Raw genomic sequence first — 22,348 nt, forward strand, 5'->3', positions numbered from 1 at the left:
ACGTACGAGAAGTAAGTGGGCGACCCCAAGGCAGGCGATGCGAATCCTGGACTTGAAGGTGAATCCTCCACGTGTCTCCACACGTGCCCCTGTGGGGGCGCACCTGTCTCCATCTGTTCCCCTTCTCCAGATCGCAGCTCACACGCGGCGCCTCACACCCCTGGGTTCCCAGCCCTCGGACTCCTCCGGTCCCTCCCCTCCCTTCCCCCAAGGACTCCTAACTGGGAAATATCCCAAGAGGAAAAGCTAGGGAAGGCGAGAGATGGGGCTGTTCCTGTAACATTCTATTACAGATGTGTCTGTAACAATCCCCTCTTCTGTGTACCACGGGAGCCCCACCTACCTCCTCCCATCCAGCTGCTCCCACTGCATTGCTTCCCATCCAGGCAGACATATCTCACATCACAGATAATCAACTCTCTAGTGATACCCACTTCTCCCGTGTCTTTTCCACACACGCCCTCCTCACATGCAAACAGCCGTCATATGAACACTTCGAACCCAGGCACGGCAGCTTAGAGCGGGCCCACCCCGCCCTGATGGCAGCATGCAAACACGCAGAAATCCCTTAAAGTCAAATTCCAGGTTTCATTGTCAATCAGATTAGTGACAGAATAGAAACAGACAAGTCAATAAATCAAGTCTAGAAACAGTTCCAATGTCGTCTATCACAAACCCCTTATCCTCTCCAGGCTCTGATGCTCAAGCCATAGGCATTTTTGTCTTAGAAATAAAGCCAGTTTCTCCACAGAAATAATGTAGCCCTGAAGCAAACGCCAACATTTGCTTTTGGCTCTGCTGGGAAGGTGGCAGCTTTGCCTCATCATCATCCCCCCCAGGGCACTGCCTCAGAGTCTGTCTCACCCTTGGGCTGGAATCTGCATGGGAGGGAGCAAAGAGCCACATTAGGCCCCAAAGGGAAGGGGTCTCAGAGGTGGGGGGAGTAAAGAAAGATGTGATGGCAAAACTGCGAATCCCCTAGAAGTCCCAGGGCCCAGGTCTCCAAACATTGGTTGGGTTTCGGCTTTGTGCCAACTCTAGCTGGCACCATAAGACAGCGCTTCTCGAACTTTAATGTGAACACAATCACCAGGGAACTTGTTACATTGCCGTTTCTGGTTCTGTAGGACTAGCTGGGGTGGGGTCCTAGACTGTGGTTCTAACAGGTTCTCAGGTTTATACAGATGCTGCTGGTCCCCACCCCCATCCCCAAACATACACACGTTTGGAGCAGTAGGGTTGCGGGACACACTGACTCGGGAATCCAGTGGTTGCAGGCTCTAGCCAGATCTCTGGGCAAGTTACTCAATGCAACCGACCTTCACTTTCGTTATAGCTGCAAAGGGCATAATAACTGTTATGGGAGGATTAGGGGAGATGATGGACAATGAACAGGCTTTGAAACCTGTAAAATGCTTATAATAGTAGGTGTCAAATGAAGCTACCTTTGTTTAAGAAGTAGGGAGTTAAGGTGCTGACAGCTCAGAGGTATGGAATCAATCAAATCTATACAAAAGATGGCAGACTTCATGGGGGAGGTAGACCTGAGCTGGGTAGGATTTGGGCACTTGAAGCAAAAGAGCCAAAGGTTACTCTAAGCTATGAATGAGGTCAGCATGAACTGAGCCAAGGCAATGAGGTAGGAAGCAGCATAAAGAAGGGGGAGGATTCCTGGTGGAGAAGAATAGGAAAAAATGTTAGAGGGGGGTGGGGTGATACCATAAAGGTAGAATTTAAATGATAATTTTAAAATGAATACCCTGTGTGTACCTTGCACTTCCTGTTGTTTTAAATGATTTGTTAATGCACTTTCTTCCCTCACCAGAGTGTGGACTCCTGGAAGCAGTCTGTTGAACACCTCGTGGGGGCCAAGCAGCTTGCTAGGAACCCAGGATGTAGAGGTGAGGTCATCATGGTAAGGCTCTCTGAGACTTGGATGAGGTTTGCCAGATCCAAAGTCTTGCATTTTAAGCATTACACCATAAAATCTGGATTTTGGAGGGGAGCAGGGTCCTCCCATCTCTTAATGCAGAGCTGGCAGGATCTTAACAAATGTTCAAATGAATAAAGATCACTTCTCTTGTTCTTATTTTTATATAGCTATAATTGTGGTATACACAATTTTATGTCCTTATTTTTTGTTCACTTAACATTGCATACTTTCCCCATTTTTATTATGTAAGCTTTATTTTCTTCCATTTTTCTAAAAATGTCAAACTTATAGACAAGTTTAAAGAAAGTACAGTGGAAATCTATATACCCTTCACTTAAATTCACTACTTTTTAACATTTTGCCACATTTACTCTACCCCTTTCTCTTTTTTCCTTAACTGTTTGATACAAGGTGCAAACATCAAGACACTTTTGCTTTAAATAATTCAGCAGCCATTTCCTAAAAATGAAGAATTCTTCTATAGAGCCATTCGGACACATCCATAATAGTGTTATTTATTATGTAGTCCATTTTAAATTTTTTCCATTTTACTGAAATATCTTTTATATATTTTTTTTGTCCTGATTCAGGATTTAATCAAGGCTCTCCCATTACATTTGTTTAAGTTTCCTTAGTCTTTTTAAATCTTGACCAGTTCCCCATTTTATTGTTGTTAATTTTTCATGACATTGATCATTATGAAGCATCCAGAGCTGTTGTCATATAGAATGTCCCACATTCTGGGTTTTCTCGTTGTCTCATGATTCAATTCTGATTAGACATTTTGGAAAGGACTACTGCATAGGCGATGTTGTGGACTTCCCACTAAATTACACTGGTAGACCGGTAGCGCACATTTGTCTCTTCATTGGGGATGTGGGATTAATCACTTGGTTCATTTGGAGTCCACCACATCTTTCCTTTACAACTTAAAGTAAGCTGTGGTGGGATATCCTGAGACCTTTGATTATTTTTTCCCAACAATATTTTGCCCAGTGGTTTTAACTTCCATTGATGATATCTCCTATTTGTTATGATGCTAGGGGATTGCAAAATGGTGACTCTAATTCTGTCATTTCTTCTGCATTCATTTGCTGGCATTCTCTTGTAACAAAGAACTGCTGCTTGCTTCTCTGTCTCTCTGTTTCTCTCTCTCTTTCATCCCCATGGTCTAAAAAATTATCTATTTATCTACATGTCTATTTTTTCAGTGTGATATAATCCATTATTGTTATTACTGTTGTTACTTTTTGATGCTCAAATTATCCCAAATTTGGCTAATAGGGGCCCTTTAAAGAGGCCTCTGTGTTCTTTTGACTTGATTCCATCAATCTTTAAGCAGTTAACTTGCTTCCTTACAGAAAATATTTCAGACTTGTAATTGTCCTGCTGGAGACCTGTAATCAGTCACTTTTTTTTTAAGAAAACCTTACTCCTTTTGGTTGGAAGTGGTATTTAAAAGTTGACCTAGAACTTCATTTATGTACTTTAGATACTTTAAAAAAGACTATTCAATATTTCATCAAATTAACATTTTAATTTGGCTCAATGTTACCTTATTTGTTGAGCATTCAGGATATTTGCACTCTCTTTCTTTCTAAATTACCCTGTGATAAACATCTTTATACAGATTCCTTTTCCAAGTGTCCTTTAGCAAGATTCCCAGAAATGGAATTATTGGGGAAAAGGATGTACATTCTTTTTCTGACTCTTGATACACATTGCCTAGTTGCTCTCACAGAAGATTTTTTAAAGTCAACAATGACTTCTAAGTGTCAAATCCAATGATTTTATCTTACTCCTCTTTCTCCTTTGCAGTACCTGAATCTGCTGACCTCCATCCCTGAAACCTTCTTCTCCCAAACTTTCCTTAAATGACACCGTTATGGTTCTCCTCCTTTTTTTTAGGCCACACCTTCTTCCTCCTTTAACCTCCTAAATTTGTGTAGGTCCTAAGGCCTCATCTTTAGCCCTTACTTTTCTTAGTAGGTACTAAGTGGGGTGTCCTCACTTCTGTTTATCTAAATTTGGATGCCCAGTCCTCTCCTGAGTTCTGATCCCTTCTGAGTTTTGCCTTCTCCTAAGACTGGTCCTTGCCTTCTGTCTCCAGCCTTGTCTCAGGCCCATTTCTGTTCTTGAGAGGACAAACATTTATACAGCATACTTGAGAGGACAAACATATCCCAGTATACTCACTGCATGCACTCTGTTCTTTGAGATTCTAGATATAGATGGAGTTTCATTTGGGCCACGTTTTCTATTTGTCTGATATGAAAATAATATGTATTTGAAAGAATACAACCTAAGATACAATCATGAAGTAAACTGGCCCACTTCACTCATTTATGGACACCATAAGAAGCCTCTCTTCAAATATTTATGTATGCTTGGAAAATATACATAGTAAGATTCAGTTCTGCCTTTGATTAACTTGAATTTTCTAACTCTAGTGGCCTATAATTTAAGTTTGATCCTCATAATAAAATAACAGAGAAATTGAAGTGAAGGGTCTCCCAACGGACTACCAAGTCAAGTCCCTCTTCCCAACCCCAAACCTAGGATGTTACCCCTGCCCTTCCAGCATGAAATCAAAACAGGACTGCTTCTCACTAGAGCCCAGGCTCAGATCCAAAGGTTTTTATAAGCACAGTAAGGAATCTCGTTCCTCTGTCTCACCAACCCAGCCATCCCTCACCTGCCCCAGCCAGGATCCAGGGCCTAGACACGAAAAGGACAGGGTGGGTGGGTGGATACTCCCTCCCTGTGTGTGTACTCTTCCTTATAAAAGGAGATTGCCTATTAGTGCAAATATATCACCTTAAGTTCTTCCTGACTTCTAGGGATGAGGGCAAGGAAGGGAAGAGGTCATTTGTGTTATGCAAGAAGGGGGGGATATATTTTTACACAAATATGCTGTATAAATGTTTGTTTATACAAGGACTACCATGAAAGGTATGAAGAAAACTGCAATAATTGGTGGATGAACTGAAGAATGAGGAGACTTACTTTTCACTGGACTTGTTCGCATGTATTCTCTAAACATAAACAACTCAATTTTTAAAAAATTCATAAAAGGGAAAATCGCAAGGTCACGGGGGGCGCTGTTTTGCTGCTGTAGAGTGATTTAGATACCGATTTTCAGTTTCTTCGGGAGGGAAGGGATTATAACTGCTGTGAAACTGAATTCATAGTGTTAAGTTAGAGTTACTGGAGGTGGCGATCTTAAGGGTGGCTTACTCTTCAAGGCAGAAAGACGCGGTGGTTCATCTCAAAAAAGCGAATTGTGTTCTCTGTAGAACCTCGCTGCAAGAAGAAAAATTTAAAAAGACAAGCCCCTTGCCGTGCCATTGTTCCCACAATGCCGTGACTCGGATTCGAACCGAGGTTGCTGCGGCCACAACGCAGAGTACTAACCACTATACGATCACGGCGAGCTACCGGGGACCTGTAAGGAGAACTTTCTGATTGTCCTCTTCAATAGTCATAGGCCTTCCCACTGTGCACGTCACCAAAAGACCCACCTATGGGGCGGAGTTCCAGCCTAAAACCGAATCTGAGAATGCGCAGGCGCATGGGCTCTCGACAGTTGCTCGGGTTCTCTCAGGTTTTGGTTCCTTAGCAACAAAAGTGGTTATGTTGCGGTGGGGAAGGGTGGGTTCTGTGTGAATAAGGTGAGAGTTTTAGGGGGGGAACACTTGGGTATGCAGGGACGGGACTGGCCGGAACTCATTGTTCACAAGTTGTAATTCCCTCTCCTAGGAAGATGCCCATCTGCTATGCTTGGGAGGTCCTTCCAGCGACCCGGGTCTGTTGGGGACGCTACTAAGGGGTTCGTGTCCCTGCTGATTCCCCTAGAAGTGACCCAACATCGCCTCGTTGGAGGATATGGACGCCCCCAGGACCGGTTGGTCACGCAGGAGGAGCTCAGTGAATGCGTCTCGCCCTGCTGATCGCCTCCCCGCCAACTTCCTTGCAGCTTCCGTTCCTGCCGGGACCGCCCTGACTCCTCCCTTACAGTACTCCCGCCGCCCCAGCCGGTGGCCCCCTCGGTTGTACCCCGCGCGGCAGCAAGCAGCAGTCCGGTTTTTCTTCTTGTCCAGCGGTGCTCCCGCCCCCACGGCGCCTAGAACCAGGCCGAGTCCACAGCAGGCAGGGGCCTTTTGCTACAGTGAGAACGTGCCACTGGTTCTAAGGAGAGAATCCACCGCGACCGCCTATCTGCTCTAATCATCACGCCCATCCCCTGCAGAGTCAAGGGGGGGATGCTACCAAACACGATTTAAATCCTTTCATTCCTCCACCCCTCACCCCCAACCACAGACTGCGGGAGATTCGCCCACCTCTTCCAGCTCATCCCTTGGCCCTCCGTGTCATTTCCCATTCCTGAATTACTTGCATTCATTCACTCAACAGGTCCTTCAGAGGTGGGGGGGGGGGGGGGAGGAAGATTTATAAAGAATTGCCGATAGTTCCTTTTAGAGACCTCCTTCAGACCTTTGCACACGAGTATCCTGGCTGCTCTTCAAATTCCTTCTCTGCCTTTAAGAGCTACTTCAAAAGTCACCTCTGCGAGGCCTTCTCTTCCTATTATTATTGGGAGTCCTTTTCCAGCGCTGCCATGGAAATTCGTACATATGTCTATGACAATTCTCAGCCTTACGAGAGCACTGTGCTTTGTCCCCACTGAACGGTATCGCGGGTAGGACGAGTAAACGGTAGCCTATATTCTTCGGAAGTCCAATTTAGCCAGAGCTGGCGTGACGTAAACCTAGTTTCCAGCTGTCAAAGGGGATTGGGATCCATTTTCGAGAATGTTATTACAAATTCGGGGGAAAAAAAAAAAAAAATGGAGGACAGCGATAAAAGTCGAACCCCTTGCCGTGCCATTGCTGTCGCAATGCCGTGACTCGGATTCGAACCGAGGTTGCTGCGGCCACAACGCAGAGTACTAACCACTATACGATCACGGCGAGCTACTGGGGATTCGGCCCTCGGTTTCCTCGCCTGAGTTCTTCTGTGTTGAAAGCCCCGCCCCCTTGTCACGTCACTATCGGTTCCTGCGGATCCCTAGCTTTGCTGTTTCCCGCGCGCAAGCAGACGCACTGATCTCCGTGCGTTCTCGATTGCGATCCGCGCTCGGCGCCGGCCAGACCCCGCCGCTTCACGGGTTTGGCGGCTGCGCTGGAGTTCTCCCTGGCCCCCGCGCCTTGAAGGAAGGAGTGCGAGTGCTTGGAACTAATGTTTCCTTCTTGTTGTAGAATTCGAGAGACAGCCCCATTCCCAGCCAGAATCCTCTCAGATTGCGTCAGCGCCGGGCACGGTGGGTGTGAGAGGGACGACCCCGGGGCGTCATGTTCGTCCTCCTCGGACGGAATCCTTTCGTTTGCCAAGCACTTATCAGTCCTTTCTTTCACGGTGCGTGCGCACGACCGGCGGAGACCCGCGGAGGAGAACAACGGCACCCCAATTTCGCTTCGGGGTCAGCGCGAGGGCCGGGCAGGCCTGGCAGACCACGGGAGACGTTGGAAGACTAAGGCGGCGGCCGGCTAGACCTGAAGGCCCATTCGCGGGAGCCCGGATCCCGTGGCGTCCCGGTAGCTCGCCGTGATCGTATAGTGGTTAGTACTCTGCGTTGTGGCCGCAGCAACCTCGGTTCGAATCCGAGTCACGGCATTGTGGGAACAATGGCACGGCAAGGGCGCCTTTTTAGCTTTGGGGAAAGCACATTGCATCGCGTGGTTGTGCCCCGACTGCCTCCTAGAGAGTAGGTTAGGGCAGGGCCGAAATTATAATGCGGCCAAAGTGGACAAAAGTTCTGCGGATTTCTAGGACTTTACTCCTTTAATCCTCTAAGTGCGAGGGGAGCAGCCCACCTCCAATCCTCTCTGCTGTGTGGTCATTTTAGGACTTCGTTCTGTGTGGTACTTTTCTCTTTCCTCGTTTCCTCCACTGCCAGTGGTCAGATCGTACACACCAGGTCCTCAGAAAAGCCTCTCCCGGCTACAACTTCAATACTTGGAGTGGAGGGCTTATAGGAACAAAGGGCAAACATTTCCTGGGCGTTAGAAGAATGCACAATACGGTGAACCATTTCTGGTTCAGATCTTGTGACCAGTGAGAAACATGACCACACTAGAGGCACTGTTTCCCATAGCCCCTGTGAGAGGTGCTAATGTGGGGCGTGTAGCCTCCGCTTCCACAGCCTCCTAGGTGAGAGGGTGTTTTCTCCTGGAGGGCTCTTCCCCCCTCCCCCTCAAATCTACCCCAGATTTAAAGCATACTTCATTTGTTAGTTTGTTTTATGTGCACTTAAAAAATCTGAGCCTCCCAAATTCGGGTCTGTCATTTGGCACTGGACAAAATCGAAGTGAGTTTTGGATTTGGCTCTCAGGTGGCTGCTGGCGACCGTGGTCACTGCCAAGGAGGGAATGAGATAGGACTGAGTGAGGAATGAGCCTCTCCAGCTCCTCAGGGGATCTGGAGGTGGCAGAGCAAGTCAGGAAGCATTCCTGAAAGAGATTGACATTTCCCTGGGGCTGTGCCCCCTCTACCCACAATCCATCAGCAAAGACTCACTGAACAGCATGTAAAAAGCAAGACACTACTGCAGATGTAATTTCCTAGGGTCTCCCCGCTCCCAGTTCCCTAAATTTGAGGAATTTAAAGCCACAAAACAGGACACGAGAGAATAGAATAGCATAAAGTCAATCTGGGAACTTGCTCTCCCTTCCACCTCGAGGTCTTTTCTAGGTATCAGAACCAGGAAGGAGGCAGGAGATGTAAGACCTGTGTCGATTCACACATTCCAGCTCCAGCTATTTCTGTTTGAGTTGGATTTGTTATTTTTTGTAGGTTTCCTAGTCTCCACTGTAAATCACTTAATTTTTTTCTTTTCCTCTGATGGACTCTGTAGTAGCTGACACTCTTCAGGTTAGTCTTAACTCTAATTTTAAAGGTTAGCATGGCTTTAATTAAGCCAGTGACACCTAGAAGCAGGCTCCCCAAGGTTTGAATCTTGACTCTTGAATTAATTAGCGGGGTAACTTTAGGTAAGCTACATAACGTCTCAGTGCCTCAGTTTTCTCCTTTGTAAAATGGGAATAAAAGCAGGCTTATTATGAGAATTAAATAAGTTAATATTTGTAAAGCAACAGTGCCTGCCACTCACTAAGCCCTATTTAAGTTTTAAATAGACTAGTAATGAAATCAACTCCTTAAAATGGAACGAAGTGGGACTAACAATCTAAAGGAGTGTTGTGTTTCAAAGGAGACATTCCACTTTCTCCAATCAGCTGCCCCAAATATTTTTGGAACTCTTGTTTGGGGATTACCACCAGGCCTAATTTACAAGTCATACAAGTAAATCCATCTCAATATTTAAGGTCATGTTTTATTTTGACATATTTTTTGACTGCTTTTAAATCCACCTTGAAAGAAAAAGAAAAACTGAGTTTTTAAGGTGCAACAAGCTTCAGCAACAATTCCAAAAATGTTTTTGGCAACATTCCAGCAAAATACTTTTTGGTACCAGTGTAGTTAACATACAGTATGCTTTTTTTTTTTTTTTTTTTGAAGATTTTATTTATTTGGGAGCTGGCGCCAGAGCGGGATGTAAAGCCCAGTCCAATGCGGAGTCCAGTCTCAGGCCCCCAGGATCATGACCTGAGCCAAAGGCAGAGGCTTAACCAACTGAGCCACCCAGGTACCCCCAGTGTGTTGACTTTTAAGTGGCAATCCTTGAAGAGGACAGCTTTAACTTACCAACTTCAGAATGTTTGCATAAACAGCCAACAACATGGCTTATGGGTCACACCTGGTGCACTGGGGGCTTCTGTTGCTCTAATCACTGGCCACCACAGAGGTGCAGTACAGACTGGGCCAATAGCCTTGGTAGCTCCTGGAGGGTGGTTGGTAATTCAGAATCTTGGTTCACCACCCAGAACTACCAGATCAGAATCTTCATTTTAACAAGATCCTCCCCAGGTGATTTATCTGCACATTCAAGTTTGAGAAGTAGGGCTATTCTCTAGAACATTTGGCTGGAATGTAGCCCTTCGTTTTTCACCTTGTCAGTCCTTGGGGTTACTAGAAGGGACCTGCCAGAGTCCACTGGGCCTCATTTAAGGGAGTAACATTAAGGTTTGGAGGAATGACAAGATGTAGTTCTGGGAGGGAGTCACCAAGAGGCCTGTATTTGGGGGATCTAGGGAGGAGGTAGCACCCCTGGATTTCCACTAGGAGGTGCTGCACCCCAGGAAGTGGATATAAAACGCTGAGGCTGGAGAAGACTCCCTTTTGGAGACACCACTTTGGCCTTAACCCCCAACAGGGAGCCCATTCCTCAGAAGTTTTCTGGATATTCAAGACTCAAGTTTCATCCATTCATTCATTTGGTAGACTAGGATCTTTTAGCTCTCAAAGTGCTTTGCATCCTGGGGAGCTGCAAAGGTATGTAGTGATACTGCTTGCCCAAAATAGTTTCATTTTCCAGCTAGGAGAAACAACTAGCCCAGAGGCAACAATCAGATAACAACACAAAAGGGGCGCCTGGGTGGTTCAGTTGGTTAAATATCGGACTCTTGATTTCAGCTCAGGATATATTCTCAGGGTCCTGAGATGGAGCCCCTTCTCCCGCATGGAGCCTGCTTAACATTCTCTCTTTTCCTGCCTCTCCCCACCCTACACACACACACACACACACACACACACACACACACACACACACACACACACACACACACACACAATGGTAGGAGGAAGAGGCACATACACACACACACACACATACACATACACATACACAGAAAATGGTAGAAGGAAGAGGCATGCATTTCTTCAGTGGAAAACTTTCCAAGAGAAAACGGATACAAACTTCTACTAGAATGTAAAAGAACTGAAGTTAATTTTTAGCACTTCCAGCCTCTCACTCTGACACTCTGTATTGTTCTTATCTCGTCATTCTCATTCATTAGATCAACAGTATTTATTGAGTGCCTCCAATGTTCCAGGCACTATTCTGGGTTCTGGGACTATGGTAATGAGCAAGACAGATGTGTTGTTCTCGTAGATCTATAGTCTAGTGCAGGAATCAGGAAGGAAAACTAAACAAATAAGTAAGAGAGTTTGAGCCATTGGAAAATAATGTGATACAGTGTCCTATTCTCCGCCTGTTGTCCACCCTTCTATTACCTCAGCTCCTTCGTCTGTACAAAGTACAGTGACTGATAATAATAAGTGTTAGGGGCACCTGGCTGGCTCAGTGGATTAAGCCTCTGCCTTTGGCTCAGGTCATGATCTCAGGGTCCTTGGCATTTGAGTTCGGCATTGGGCTCTTTGCTCAGCAGGGAGTCTGCTTCCCCCTCTCTCTGTGCCTGTTGCTCTGCCTACTTGTGTTCTCTCTCTGTCAAATAAATAAATAAAATCTTTAAAAAATTTTTAAGGAATAATAAGTGTTACTGTTAGGGTGTGTGATCAAAGGAGCGAGACTGATACAAAGCAAAGGTAAAGCAAAGCTTTATTTCACGCCAGCACGGAGAATCAAACTGACCCATCGGGGCCACCTCTTACAGAGAGAGCGACACACACAGGTGGCCAATGACATTGTAACACACAAAGTTGCATAGTCAGGCTAGGTCACAAATGGGTGGCCAATTGAATTACTATTCACCCTATAGTAGTTATTTGAACTAGCCTATCACCTTGGTCAGAATTGGCGGCCAAAAGGCACCCAAAAGGTGGGGCCCACATTCTTTAGGGAGATAGTGATTGGATGTCTCCGCCTGGCCTGACCCGCCCTTGTATTTGGGCTCTGTTATCTGGGACTGGTCGGCCAGTTTACTAGTTTCCTAGACTTGCTTTTAAGTAAGTCTCCTGGGTGGGGGGACAGGGTCAGTTTAAATTTTACTGCATAAACAACAGAATGGCTGTTCAACAGAGATGGAGCCACTCTGGCTAAATAGGCCCTTACATTACATTTTAAAAGAGATCAAAGTTTTACACTGAAGAGAGAAATTCTAACCCTGAATGGCTGAGATGTGGCATAAAGAGACTTCAAATCTGAGGCAGTCTTTTGTGTGAGGATGATTCTGGTCATCTGCATGGACCCACAGTAAAATCAAATATATATATCCAAGTGGATTCTAAGAACCAATGAGCAGAACCAGATGACCCCACTGGTAGGCCTAGAACTTACCAAGGACAGCAGGGAAACAAAAACTCGAAAACGTAAGACAGCTTTTTGAAAGAGTAAAAAGCATTGAAGTGATAATTTAAGGAGAGAGAAAAAAACCTGAGAACTTTGTTGGGAAATAACGAACTATATGTATTTAAATTTTTTTCTTTTCTTCTTTTCTTTTTTAACCCTTTGCCTGTTTCTTTCTTTAAAAAAAAAATGGTTAATTACTTTATTTATTTGACAGAGAGATACAGAGAAAGCGCAAGTAGAGCAGCCAGCAGAGCAGGTGGGAGAAGCAGACTCTCTGCTGAGCTGGAGCCTGATACCGGGCTTGATCCCAGTATCCTGGGATCATGACCTGAGCTAAAGGAAGCCACTTAACTGACTGAACCACCCAGGCACCCCTAAAATTTTTTCAATTACATATGAGACATCATAATCTCATCAGTGCTTAAGACCTTGAGAGGTTTCATCTAGCCCTGCTTGTGCACTAATTCAGTCCCCAGGATCAAAGATGAAAGAAAGGGAGAGGAACCCTGAATTAAGATTATATTTGTCACCCACTGGGACATATTCAAATAGAAAATAAATTCAGTAAGAAAAAGATAAGATTGCATTTCTCGTAATCTGAGTTTTTAACTGCAATGGTAAGTGCTCAATATGCACTTCTCTCTATTACTGCAATAAGAAACCCATAGGGAGATCCTGAAGGACTATTCCAGTGAGGCCTAAAACTCACTCCTGAGGAAAAATGCTGGAGCCACCTCTCAGAAGCAAAGGTCTAAATCAGTGGTTTCCAAACATTGTTCTAGAACTGATAAACAGGGAGGAATTTTTCTTCAAGGAATGAGAGAAAATAAGGTCAATGTGGTAAGGTTTTCAAAAGGCCAAATGTATTTAATACCAAGGACTATCTTCTAGGCTGATTATGTCCTTCCTACTTTTGAGGTTTTAAAGTGACTCTTCTTTTATAACGTGATGGAGAAGGTAAGTGATAATTTCTACTGAATTCTTTCCTTGGAAGATTAAAAAATTGGCGATCCTATGTTGATCTCCAAAACTATTTTTGAAATTTTGCTGTTCAGTAAAATCTAAAAGTACAAAGCTCACTACAGAGCAAAGCATTAGGGAGAGAAGAAATGACCCTCAGTTTATAGGGAGTCTGCAGGGGAATGCTCTTAGGGAGGTTATCCCTGTTTTGTCAGGCAGTGGTCCAAGCTAACACCCATTCACCTACCCAACAAACAGTAGACCCTAGTATGATTTATGTTAGGCCTTGGAGATATAAATTTGAATAAGACTCATTCTAACTCTGAAATGATCATTTTAGTCCAGGTTTAATCAGAAGAGTGAAGAAACAATTATGTTAGAAGTATATACAAAATGTATTACAGCTTAGATCATTCATTCCCTCAGGAGATGATATTTGAGCTGGGTTCTAAGGCATGCATACTAATTTTCCTGGCAGAAAAGATGGAAAGGTATTCTAGGCAGAGAGAAAGGCAGAAACAAAGGCAATGAAGCATGAACATACAGGTAGCGTAGGGAAAGACAAGTCATAGCCGTGACATAAGATATGGAAGGGAAAGGAAAGGTGGAGTCAAATTCTGATGATTCTTTTGCCCTTTATTGAGTCAGGCCTTTTTTCCTGGAGGCTGGTGGTTCTTGACATTTTGTGTAACTTACTGTATGGGGGATCCATTTAAAACCATAGCATTATTCTCCAAATGATGTCCCTATGACAAAAATGTCAGGAATTCACAGATTTCCTAAGAGCCATGTATAGACTTTGCTATAGGTATTGGGGGACCATGTAAGCCTCCATTTTTACACAGAAGAGGAATATAATCATATATGTATTTTAGAAGGATGAGGTACAAATGGGTAATATTATCAAGTCTTAATCCAAAGGAGAGACAGAAAAGAATTTCCAGTTCTGGTTCTGGTTGTCGAAGGTCAGGGCTTGGGGACTAATCCCCCGATTAGAGTGAAGGAGGGACTCTTCCCTCACATCACATCCATAGGTGTGTGATCAGAGGGCAGTAAGCTCAGAGGGTCTTGAGCTCAGAAGTAGCGGGGATGGACATGTTGGATGAAGGAAATGGTTGTGAGGTTTGAAAGGAAGCTCTAATATCAAGGGTGACATACTTTTTGTAGTCATGGTAGTTAAAATAGTATGAAATTTGTATGTTACTCTAATAGCCTTGCTGGTATTGAGAATCTGACATGATGACAGAATATGCAATTTTCAAGTGTAATTTTAAGTTAAAAGGGAGAGACACATGTATAAAACTGCAAAAAGATGACTTGACTCTTTTCCCAATTTCTGTTAAATTTCAAAGTCAAAATACTTCTGTATCACGACTACTCTTTGGTTCACTGGCCTCATACTGAGTCTGAATGACTTTCTATATTACTATATCATCAAAATTGCTAAGGACTTTTTCCTCCTTAAATCTCTTTAGATCAAATGCTTCAAGAGAACTTGTGATTTTAAAATATGTTCGCAATTTTTTTGATGTTCCTCCCTTCCAGAAGTCGAGCTTCATTTCTCTCCCCGGCACGCGGGCTAGACTTAGTGACATCTCCAAATGAATAAAGTAGAGGTGATAGTGTGTCATTTCTAGATTAGGTCATAGAGTGCATTGTGGCTTCCTTTTTGCTCTCTCTCTTGGATCTGTCAGAGGGGCATAATTTACCCTACAGGGTCCTTCTAGCTGGACTAAGAATTAAATTGACATGAGACAGGTTAACAGGAGAAAATCACATTTAATAATGTTTGTACCAGGGATCCACACAGACATGGAAATTCCAGACAGTAAGGCAATAAGAGGCTTTTATGAGCTAAGGGGAAAGAGGAGGAGGGATGGGAACTTGAGGACACAAGGGGGAGAAAGACAGCAAGAAGGTGAGAAGAGATGTTTGGAAAACAAAGGTCACACTATTATGTAGATAAGTTACTTAGGTAGAGAAGAATCTGTTAATAGCTCTCTTCTTAGTATAAGCAAAGAGCTGAGGGAGGTATAAAGAGCTTTTCCTGAATCTACTGGCTTTTGATTGTTTTTAAGAAAAATAAAGTTCGGGTCAGAGTGGCCCATCTTGGGTCAGCCTCCCCTTGGCACCTACAGATCACTAGCTCCAGAGGAAGCCAGCTGCTATGTCATGAGGAGTCTCAAACAACCCATGGATAGACCCCTGAGGTGAGGAAGTGAGGACTCCTGCTAACAATCATCAAGAAAATGAGGTCTTTGACCAATAGTTGTGTGAGTGAGCCATCTTGAAAGCCCGTCCTCCAGCCTCAGTCAACCTTCAGTTGCCTGTATTCTGGCCGACATTTTGACTGCAATTTCACAAGAGACTCTGAACCCAAACCACTCAACTAAGTCACTTCCAAATTCCTGAATTAAGAAATGTGAGATAATCAGTGTTCATCAGCTTAAGCTGCTAAATTTCAGGTAATTCTTTACACTGCAGTTGATAATTAATACAGAGCACTGCCATAATATAAACACCTAAATGTGAAAATGGCTTTGGAACTGGGCAGACAGAAGAGATTTGAGGAGAGTGTTAGGGGAAGTTTGGGTAGGGTCCCCCTTCCCGTTTAGGGTAAGTGTAATCTTTAATCCCCATCACCGATCTCACCCATTCCCCCCCCCCCACCTCCCTTCTGGTAACCATCAGTTTGTTCTCTATATTTGAGTCTGTTTCCTGCTTTCTCTCTCTCTCTCACTTTCGCCTTTGCTCATGTTTTGTTTCTTAAATTCCACATATGAGTGAAATCATATGGTATTTGTCTTTCTCTGACTGACTTATTTCATTTAGCATTCTATTCTAGCTCTATCCATGTTACGAATGGCAGATTTTATCCTTTTTTATGGCTGAATAATATACCATTGTATATGTATACCACATCTTCTTTATCCATTCATCTATTGATGGACACTTGGGCTGCTTCCATAGTTTAGCTATTGTAAATACTGCTGCAATAAGCAGGGGCACATGTATCTCTTTGAATTAGTGTTTTTGTATTTTTTTGGTAAATACCAAGTAGTGTGATTACTGGATCATAGGGTAGATTTATTTTTAATATTTTTAGAAACCTCCATATTGTTTTTCACAGTAGCTGCAACAGTTTGCATTCCCACCAGGAATGCATGAGGGTTCCTTTTTGTCCACATCCTCACCAACGCTTGTTCTTTCTTGTGTTTTGATTTTAGCCATTCTGACAGGTATGAGGTGTTATCTCTTTGTACTTTTGATTTGTATTTCCCTGATGATAAGTGATGTTGAACATCTTTTCATGTGTCTGTTGGCCATCTGGATATCTTCTTTGGAGAATATCTGTTCATGTCTTCTGCCCATTTAAACAAATAATTTGTTTTTTGGATGTTCTATCAGTTCTTTATATAGTTTGGATACTCATCCTTTTTTTGATATGGCATTTGCAAATATCTTCTCCCATTCACTAGGGTGCTTTTTAGTTTTGTTGTTTCCTTCACTGTTCAGAAACTTCATTTTGATATAATCCCAATAGAGGGCTTACTTTGGCTGCACATGTACTAAAATTGGAACAATGCAGAGATTAGCATGGCCCCTTTGCAAGGATGACACACAGATTAATGTATAGTCCTAATAGTTTATTTGTGCTTTTATTTCTCTTACCTCAGGAGACATATCTAGAAAAGTGTTTCTACAGCCTCTGTCAGAGAAATTGCCTGTGTTCTCTTCAAGGGTTTTTATGATTTCAGATCTCACATTTATGCCTTTAATCCATTTTGAGTTTATTTTTGTGTATGGTCTAGTTTCATTTTTGTTTTTGTTTTTGTTTTTGTTTCTGTTTTTTGCAGGTAGGTGCCTAGTCTTCCCAGCACTATTTGTTGAAATGACTATCTTTTTCCCCATTGTATATTCTTTCCTCCTTTGTTGAAGAATAATTAATCATATAGTTGTGGTTTACTTCCAGTTTTCTATTCTGTTGATCTATGTCTATTTTTATGCTGGTACCATACTGTTATAATTACTACCACTTTGTAATATAACTTGAAGTCTGGAATTGTGATACCTCCAGTTTGTTTTTTGTTTTGTTTTGTTTTGTTTTGTTTTGTTTTCAAGATTTCTTTGGCTATTCAAGGTCTTGTGGTGCCATACAAATTTTAGGATTGTTTGTTCCAGTTCTGTGAAGAATGCTGTTGGTATTTTGATAGGGGTTGCATTAAATTTGTATATTGCTTTGGGTAGATAGTATAGACATTTTAACTGTATTTATTCTTCCATCCCATGAAGACTGAATGTCTTTCCATTTCTTTGCATTGTCTTAAATTTCTTTAATCAGTATTTTATAGTTTTCAGAGTACAAATCTTTCACCTCTTTGGTTAAGTTTATTTCTAGATATTTTATTGTTTTTGGCACAATTATAAATGGGATTATTATCTGAATTTCACTTTCTGCTGCTTCATTATTAGTCTTTAGGGATGCAACCAATTTCTGTACATTGCTTTTGTATCCAGTAACCTTACTGAATTAATTTATTAGTTCTGGTAGGTTTTTGGTGGAGTCTTTAGGGTTTTCTATAGATATATAGTCATCTGCAAGTAGAGTTTTACTTCTTCCTTACCAATTTGGATGCCTTTTATTTCTTTATGTTGTCTGATTGCTGTGGCTAAGACTTCCAGTATTTTGTTGAATGAAAGTGGTGAGAGTGGACATCTTTGTCTTGTACCTGACATAAGGGGAAAAGCTCTCAGTTTTTCATCATTAAGTATGTTACCTGTGGATTCTTCATACAAAGCCTTTATTATGTTGAGGTATGTTCCCTCTAGACCTATTTTCCAGAGGATTTTTTTTTTTTAATCATGAATAGATGTTGTACTAAAGTCTGAATAGTCTTGAAGAAGCTGCCTCAATTCTGTTCTCTAACTTTCATGTAAGCACCTGTCATTTGTGGAATCTAACATAGAAAACCGTTGTCAAGGGATTCTAAGAAATATTTTCCAGAATTCCTAACTCTTAGGGGAGCACAGAAGTGGGAAGCTGAATTGTCAGTAGACAGTCTAGTGTAGTTCATTATTTTAGGTACTGAGGATCCATATATACCATTTTACTCACATTTAGTTTCCAAACAATGATGGTGATGATATAATGCTTATACCTAATGTGCTGTGACTATCTCTCTTACAAAGATGCCTTACCATCTAAGACCCAAAGTCTTATCAGTCATTTTTCTTGTCTGTATGATGGTCATCCTTTTTCTTTTTCAGTCATGATCCCCCGTTAATATCCTATAAATTAAAAACAAAATATAAGGTTAACTATCATCAACTCATCCTATATGGAAGAGCACAGGAAGGGAAGAGAGAAGAAAGAAACTAACAAGTATACATATATACAGAATAAACCAAGGGGAAAATATGCCTAGCTGTTAAGATCTTATTTCTTAACTGGCGGTCAGTTGGTTCTTTATCTGATGACTCAAACCTTTACTCTTAGTTGTTGAATTAATAGTGGTCCTGACTTAATGGTACTGCTGTAGTCTTCCTTTAACTTCTACTATGTAACATCAAAGTATTAAGGGACACCATATTCAGAATAAGTGTTAAGTTCATTGCAACTGCTACCCCCTCCATGATGGGACAACATAATCAACTGTTACTGAGTGACTGGCTAGTGCCCCTGAAAAACAGTGCCATATTATGAACTTAGCATTGGTCACAGTTTTAGGTAGATTCCGCAATCACCAGCAGGAGAGGCCAGATTTGCCTTGGTGAGAAGTCCCTGTTATAGAGCCTATGCGTAACTTCCATCTCTGCCACCATGACCATTTTGTTTATGAGTCCATTGAACAAACACTGGGGTAGTTGATGAATAGACTGAAAGATATCTAGTCTTTTGTCAGTGGTTCCCATTGGCTAAACCTAACCAAAAACCAGAGACTGAGGCAGCCTGGTGATGTAGCTCACACTAGTCAGAGGAGGAGGAGAAAGATGGAAAGAGGATCTGGAGAAGGAAAGAAAAGCTACGTGGTGTGTTCTCCATTGTTGTACGTCAGGTAAGATCTCTGCTTACCAGATCTAGACAAATTTTTTTTTTATTTTTTAAAGGATTTGTAGGCATGTTTTATTGTTATTATCATTATCATTATTATTGCTACTGTTTTTTAAAAGATTTTATTTATTTATCTGACAGAGATCACAAGTAGGCAGAGAGGCAGGCAGAGAGAGAGGAAGGGAAGCAGACTCCCTGCTGAGCAGACAGCCTGATGAGCTAGATCCCAGGGCCCTGGGATCATGACCTGAGCTGAATGCAGAGGCTTTAACTCACTGAGCCACCCAGGCACCCCATCATCACTGCTATTTTTAAATAAACTCTATACCCAGAATGGGACTTGAACTCATGACCCCATGATAAAGAGTCACGCGCTCTACTGACTAAGCCATCCAGGCCTCCCAACTTTTTTTTTTTTTTTCCCCGTTAAGGCTTTTATAGACACTTGTCTTACTTCTATGGAGATCATGAACAATAGTCAATGACAAGGATGCCTATAGCTCAAACCATCCTGATTAACATAGAAGACTTGTATCCTATTTCCCTAACCATGACTATACTGTCTCAGGTATTTATATGTTGCCCTTTAGCCCTTGCTACCCTGAGATCCCATTTTTCCCATTGAGATCAAGAAGTCTCGAAAAATGCCTAGCACATACAGTATGCTCAGTAAATCCTGTTAACTGCATACAGATTTTGTGAGTTATATATTGTTATCTCCTGTGTATGTATTTTGTGTCAACTGCCTTACCTTTCTGGCTGTATTTTATCAGTTCTCTCCTCTAGATCTTAGAATGATTCCCTAATGCCTAATATCAGTCTTAGTCAGATGTATTACTTTCAAGTCCAAAAGCTAAGTTGTTGGATGGCCTAAGCATCGACTCATAAGAGAAGCAGCACCTGCAATGTTCTTCAATGCCTCCATCAGCTGTGAAAAGTGTGAATTTTTTCATGTCTCTGACAAAATCAGAACTTAGAGGATGTGGAAAGGTGGCAGGGAAATAAACATAAGACTAAAGGAGTCCTGAGACTTGGGTTCAAACTTAGTTCTGCCCTTTGGGCGCCTGTATATGCTTCCAAGGCTGTTGTAGCAAATGACCGTAAAATGGCTTAAAACAGAATTTTGTTCTATATGGCAAGGTATGTGGTGATTGGAGGGTATGGGATGGGGGAAGTCCCTGATGGGCAGTTCCCGATTGGGAAGTTCCTGGGTGGAGAGTTTCAGTTTCCTGGCGGTGAGGTGGAGGCTGCAGTGAGGGTGGCGGGAAAGTCCACCATCTTGGAGAGGATTGGCGGGAAGATCCGCCATTTTGGAGGATGGCGGATCCTCCAGTTTCCCAGCTGGCCCACAACTTAGCTCCAACACAAGGCCAAGTGAGGGAAAGTGCCAATGGTGGGGATTGGAAGGGCTGGTATAAGAAGAGAGAAGCAATCTAAGGAGTACCTTACCCAGGGGTAACAGTGGGGAACTGGGAAGAGGTGACATATGAGAAGATATAGGAAGTTCTTGTTTGTTTGTTTAAAATTTTATTTCTTTATTTGAGAGAGAGAGACAGCACACATGCGAGCACAAGTCAGAGAAAAAGAATCTCAAGCAGGTTCCATGCCCAGCACGGAGCCCAGTGTGGGGCTCAGTCCCAGAACCCTGGTATCATGATGGGAGCCAAAGGCAGACACTTAACCCACTGAGCCACCCAAGTGCCCCTGATACAGGAAGTTCTTTGGTAGGACATAGTGGTGCTGGACATCAGTGGGTCATCTAAATGGAAATGACTTTCAGATTTTGGGGAAGACAGAAGCATGGAAGGAGACTTCTTAAGGTCAGGGTTAGAGAGAGGAACTGGATGTCCTCTCCAGGAAGTGGGAGGTATAGTAAGCTGTTGAGTTCACTGAGGGCATGAATGCAGAGCCCGCAGAGCACCGAGTCCTAATGCCGTGACCCTCAGGTGACTGCCTGTGGCTTGATGATTTGGATTATCTACAACCAGTATAGTTGGGATTAGCAGGAAGATCTTAAAGGTCCAAAAAGCTCTAAAAAATCTATATGACTCTACTAGATAATCTGCTCCAAGCCCCCAGATAACAGCTATTTTATGACCCCGGCTGGCGCCAAGGACTTGAGATGGAATTGGGTAAGAGAGGAACAGGGGAAGGCCTACCTGTACTCTTCCTTGGTACTTTGATTTCTTCTGTCATTCTCTTGGAAGCAGAATAATTTCTAGAGCTGTTCTCTTAGCTGATAACAGGATCGTATAACCATCCAACATTAACTCAGCCAATGATTAAAAGTTGGAATTTTCAGGCTCTTGAAATTTTCAGTCTCTCGGCCTTTCCTCTTAATATAATTCTTTCATTTTAAACAAAGTTTCAGCATTTTCTCCAGAGGTAGCTAAATGACCTAAGCACTGTGTTAATACTGGCAGACCCAACCTTAGAACTCAAGAAAGGGTCACCCACATGGAAAGATTTCAGGAGTGCCTGAAAGATCCTGGTGTTCAAAGCTATCTAGCTCCTTTCCTTACAGCATGATTCCTTCTGTCTTCATTATTTAAAAAAAAATAAAGTTCCCTTTTAAAAATATTGAAGTATAGTTGACACACAATGTTAGTTTCAGGTGTACAACGTAGTGATTCAACAACTCCATATGTTATGCTATGTTCATCACAAGTGTAGCTTTCATCTGTCACCACACAACACTATTATAATAACACTGACTCTATTCCCTATGCTGTACCTTTCATCTCTATGACTTCCATCCTCACTCATTTTGCCCATCCCTTCCATCTTCCTCTGTCAACCATCAGTTTGTTCTCTGTATTTATGGGTCTGTCTCTGCTTTTTTTGGTCATTTGTTTTTTGTTTTTGTTTTTTTATTCCACATAGAAGTGAGATCATATGGTATTTATTTTTCTCTGACTTATTTCACTCTAGGTCTATCCATGTTGTCACAAATGACAAGATATCATTCTTTTATGGCTGAGTAATATGCCATTGTAGGTATATACACACACATATATATGTGTATATATGCATATGTGTGTATATATATGTATATACACATCTTCTTCATCCATTCATCTGTGGATGGACACTTGGGCTGCTTCCATATCTTGGCTGTTGTTAATAATGCTGCAGTAAACATAGGGGTGCGTGTATCTCTTTGAATTAGTGTTTTTGTATTCTTTGGATAAGTACTCAG

At 42.6% G+C, this 22,348-nt stretch overlaps 4 non-coding genes across 4 annotated transcripts; 2 read left to right on the forward strand and 2 right to left on the reverse strand.

The window, feature by feature from the left end:
- Positions 1–5,292: 5,292 nt before the first annotated feature.
- Positions 5,293–5,364, reverse strand: TRNAH-GUG. The gene has a single exon. It is a non-coding gene; the product is annotated as a tRNA-His (tRNA).
- A 1,467-nt stretch (positions 5,365–6,831) lies between these two features.
- TRNAH-GUG lies at positions 6,832–6,903 on the reverse strand. Its single transcript has one exon. It is a non-coding gene; the product is annotated as a tRNA-His (tRNA).
- A 631-nt stretch (positions 6,904–7,534) lies between these two features.
- TRNAH-GUG lies at positions 7,535–7,606 on the forward strand. Its single transcript has one exon. It is a non-coding gene; the product is annotated as a tRNA-His (tRNA).
- Positions 7,607–16,642: 9,036 nt separating this feature from the next.
- LOC116592155 lies at positions 16,643–16,746 on the forward strand. The gene has a single exon (XR_004286342.1). It is a non-coding gene; the product is annotated as a U6 spliceosomal RNA (small nuclear RNA).
- Positions 16,747–22,348: the final 5,602 nt, after the last annotated feature.

This window comes from Mustela erminea, chromosome 5 (assembly GCF_009829155.1).
Source record: "Mustela erminea isolate mMusErm1 chromosome 5, mMusErm1.Pri, whole genome shotgun sequence".
NCBI classification, from domain to species: domain Eukaryota; kingdom Metazoa; phylum Chordata; class Mammalia; order Carnivora; family Mustelidae; genus Mustela; species Mustela erminea.